The following is a 5,297-nucleotide window of genomic DNA, read 5'->3' as shown; positions in this document are numbered from 1 at the left end:
TACTGTATCCCTCTGACCTTCTTATTGACAATGAAACACAGAAATTGCATCGGAATTAAATGCAAAAGGCACAATGCCGACTCAAGTACAAGAGGACTGACTCTTCTTACTGTCTATGTTTTGAACCATTCCTGTGACACTAGTTATAGATTCCAATGCTTCACTTCAGGTTTAATGTATCCCTTTGACCTTCTTATTGACGATGGAACACAAAAATCGCATTTGAATTAAATAGGAAAGGCACAATGCTGACTTAAGTACAAGAGGACTGACTCTTCTTACTGTCAACGATTTGAACCATTCCTGTGACACTAGTTATAGATTCCGATGCTTCACTTCAGGTGTACTGTATCCCTTGGACTTTCTTATTGACGATGAAACACAGAAATTGCATCGGAATTAAAAACAAAAGGAACGATGCCGACTTAAGTACAAGTAGACTGACTCTTCTTACTGTCTATGTTTTGAACCATTCCTGTGAAACTAGTTATAGATTCTGATGCTTCACTTCAGGTTTACTGTGTCCCTCTGACCTTCTTATTGACGACGAAATACAGAAATTGCATCTGAATAAAATACAAAAGGCACAATGGCGACTTAAGTACAAGAAGACTGACTCTTATTACTGTGTATGTTTTCAACCCTTCCTGTTGCACTAGTTATAGATTCCGATGCTTCACTTCAGGTTTACTGTATCCCTTGGACCTTCTTATTGACGATGATACACAGAAATTGCTTCGGAATTAAATACAAAAGGCATAATGCCGACTTATGTACAAAGGACTGACTCATCTTACTGTCTATGTTTTGAACCATTCCTGTGACACTAGTTATAGATTCCGATGCTTCACTTCAGGCTTACTGTATCCCTCTGACCTTCTTGTTGACGACGAAACACAGAAATTGCATCGGAATTAAATAGAAGAGGCACAATGCCGACTTAAGTACAAGAAGACAGACTCTTCCCACTGTCTATGGTTTGAACCATTCCTGTGACACTAGTTATAGATTCCGATGCTTCACTTCAGGTTTTCTGTATCTCTCGGACCTTCATGTTGACGATGAAACACTGAAATTACATCGGACTTAGATACAAAAAGCTCAATGCCGACTTCAGTACAAGAGGACCGACTCTTCTTACTGTCTATGTTTTGAACCATTCCTGTGACATTAGTTATAGAATCCGATGCTTCACTTCAGGTTTACTGTATCCCTTGGACCTTCTTATTGACGATGAACCTCAGAAATTACATCGGAATTAAATAGAAAAAAATCAATGCCGACTTACGTGCAAGAAGACTAACTCATCTTTATGTCTATGTTTTGAACTATTCCTGTGACACTAGTTATAGATTCCGATGCTTCACTTCAGGTTTAATGTATCCCTCTGACCTTCTTTCTTACGATTGAACACAGATATTGCATCGGAATTAAATAGAAAAGGTACAATGCCGACTTAAGTGCAAGAAGACTGACTCTTCTTACTGACTATGTTTTGAATCATTCCTGTGTCACTAGTTATAGACTCCGATGCTTCACTTCAGGTTTTCAGTATCCCTCTGACCTTCTTGGTGATGATGAAACACAGAAACTGTATCGGAATTAAATAGAAACGGCACAATGCCGACTTAAGTACAAGAATACTGACTCTTCATACTGTCTATGTTTTGAACCGATAATGTGACACCAGTTATAGCTTCCGATGCTTCACTTCAGGTTTACTGTATCCGTCTGACCTTCTTATTGACGATGAAACACCGAAATTGCATCGGAATTAAATACGAAAGGTGCAATGCCGACTTAAGTACAAGAAGACTGACTCTTGTTACTGTCTATGTTTTGAACCATTCCTGTGACACTAGTTATAGATTCCGATGCTTCACTTCAGGTGTACTGCATCCCTCGGACCTTCTTATTGACGATGAAACAGAAATTGCATCGGAATTAAATAGAAAATGCACAATGACGACTTAAGTACAAGAAGACTGACTCTTCTTACTGACCATGTTTTGAACCATTCCTGTGACACTAGTTAAAGATTCCGATGCCTCACTTCAGGTTTACTGTAACCCTTGGACCTTCTTATTGACGATGAAACACAGAAATTGCATCGGCATTAAATACAAAAGGCTCAATGCCGACTTAAGTACTAGTAGTCTGACTCTTCCAACTGTCTATGTTTTGAACCATTCCTGTGACACTAGTTATGGATTCCGATGCTTCACTTCAGGTTTACTGTATCAATCTGACCTTCTTGTTGACGATGAAACACAGCTATTGCATCGGAATTAAATACAAAAGGCAAAATGCCGACTTAAGTACAAGAGGACTGACTCTTCCTACTGTCTATGGTTTGAACCATTCCTGTGACACTAGTTATAGATTCTGATGTTTCACTTCAGGTTGACTGTGTCCCTCTGACCTTCTTAATGACGACGAAACACAGAAATTGCATCGGAATTAAATACAAAAGGCACAATGCCGGCTTAAGTACAAGAGGACTGACTCTTCTTACTGACTATGCTTTGAACCATTCCTGTGACGTTAGTTATAGATTCCGATGCTTCACTTCAGGTTTACTGTATCCCTCTGATCTTCTTATTGACGATGAAACACAGAAATAGCTTCGGACTTAAATACAAAAGGCACAATGCCGACTTAAGTACAAGAAGAGTGACTCTTCCTACCCTTTTTGTTTCGAACCATTCCTGTGACACTAGTTATAGATTCCGATGCTTCACTTCACGTTTTCTGTTTCCCTCTGACCTTCTTATTGACGATGAAACACAGAAATTGAATCGGAATTAAATATAAATGGCACAATGCCGACTTAAGTACAAGAAGACTGACTCTGATTACTGTCTATGTTTTGAACCATTCCTGTGACACTAGTTATAGATTCCGATGCTTCACTTCAGTTTTACTGTATTCCTTGGACCTTCTTATTGCCGATGAAACACAGAAATTGCAACGGAATTAAATACAAAAGGCAGAATGCCGACTTATGTGCAAAAGACAGAACTCATCTTACTGTCTATGGTTTGAACCATTCCTGTGACACTAGTTATAGATTCCGATGCTTCACTTCAGTCTTACTGTATCCCTCTGACCTTCTTATTGACGTTGAAACACAGAAATTGCATCGGAATTAAATGGATAAGGCACAATGCTGACTTAAGTACAAGTAGACTGACTCTTCTTACTGTCTATGTTTTGGACCATTTCTGTGACACTAGTTATAGATTCCGATGCTTCACTTCCGGTTTACTGTGTCCCACTGACCTTCTCATTGACGACGAAACACAGAAATTGCATCGGAATTAAATACAAAAGGCACAATGCTGACTTAAGTTCAAGAAGACTGACTCTTCCTACTGACTATGATCTGAACCATTCCTGTGACATTAGTTATAGATTCCTATGCTTCACTTCAGGTTTACTGTATCCCTCAAATCTTCTTATTGACAATGAAACACAGAAATTGCATCGGAATTAAATTCAAAAGGCACAATGCCGACTCAAGTACAAGAGGACTGACTCTTCTTTCTGTCTATGTTTTGAACCATTCCTGTGACACTAGTTATAGATTCCGAAGCCTCACTTCAGGTTTACTGTATCCCTCTGACCTTCTTATTGACGATGCAACACAGAAATTGCATCGGAATTAAATAGAAAAGGCACAATGTCTACTTAAGTACAAGAGGACTGACTCTTCCTAGTGTCTATGTTTTGAACCATTCCTGTGACACTAGTTATAGATTCCGATGCTTCACTTCAGGTTTAATGTATCCCTCTGACCTTCTTATTGACGATGAAACACTTAAATCGCATTTGAATTAAATAGGAAAGGCACAATGCTGACTTAAGTACAAGAAGACTGACTCTTCTTACTGTCTATGATTTGAACCATTCCTGTGACACTAGTTATAGATTCCGATGCTTCACTTCAGGTTTACTGTATCCCTCTGATCTTCTTATTGACGATGAGACACAGAAATTGAATCGGAATTCAATAAAAAGGCACAATGCCGATTTAAGTACAAGAAGACTGACCCTTCTTTCTGTCTATGATTTGAGCCATTCCTGTGACACTAGTTATAGATTCCGATGCTTCACTTCAGGTTTAGTGTATCCCTTGGACCTTCTTATTGACGATGAACCACAGAAATTACATCGGAATTAAACAGAAAAAAATCAATGCCGACTTATGTGCAAGAAGACTAACTCATCTTTATGTCTATGTTTTGAACTATTCCTGTGACACTAGTTATAGATTCCGATGCTTCACTTCAGGTGTACTGCAGCCCTTGGACCTTCTTATTGACGATGAAACACAGAAATTGCATCGGAATTAAATAGAAAAGGCACAATGCCGACTTAAGTACAAGAAGACTGACTCTTCATACTGTCTATGTTTTGAACCGATCATGTGACACCAGTTATAGCTTCCGATGCTTCACTTCAGGTTTACTGTATCCCTTGGACCTTCTTATTGACGATGAAACACCGAAATTGCATCGGAATTAAATACGAAAGGTGCAATGCCGACTTAAGTACAAGAAGACTGACTCTTCTTACTGTCTATGTTTTGAACCATTCCTGTGACACTAGTTATAGATTCCGATGCTTCACTTCAGGTGTACTGCATCCCTTGGACCTTCTTATTGCCGATGAAACACAGAAATTGCATCGGAATTAAATAGAAAAGGCACAATGACGACTTAAGTACAAGAAGACTGACTCTTCTTACTGACAATGATTTTAACCATTCCTGTGACACTAGTTATAGATTCCGATGCCTCACTTCAGGTTTACTGTAACCCTTGGACCTTCTTAATGACGAGGAAACACAGAAATTACATCGGCATTAAATACAAAAGGCCCAATGCCGACTTAAGTACTAGTAGTCTGACTCTTCCAACTGTCTATGTTTTGAACCATTCCTGTGACACTAGTTATAGATTCTGATGCTTAACTTCAGGTTTATTGTGTCCCTCTGACCTTCTTATTGACGACGAGATACAGAAATTGCATCGGAATTAAATACAAAAGTCACAATGGCGACTTAAGTACAAGAAGACTGACTCTTCTTACTGACTATGTTTTGAACAATTCCTGTGACACTAGTTATAGATTCCGATGCTTCACTTCAGGTTTACTGTATCCCTCTGATCTTCTTATTGACGATGAGACACAGATATTGAATCGGAATTCAATAAAAAGGCACAATGCCGATTTAAGTACAAGAAGACTGACCCTTCTTACTGTCTATGTTTTAAGCCATTCCTGTGACACTA

This window comes from Schistocerca piceifrons, unplaced genomic scaffold (assembly GCF_021461385.2).
Source record: "Schistocerca piceifrons isolate TAMUIC-IGC-003096 unplaced genomic scaffold, iqSchPice1.1 HiC_scaffold_1544, whole genome shotgun sequence".
NCBI lineage: Eukaryota > Metazoa > Arthropoda > Insecta > Orthoptera > Acrididae > Schistocerca > Schistocerca piceifrons.
The sequence above is the reverse complement of the archived record's forward strand: the minus strand, read 5'-3'. Positions refer to the sequence as shown.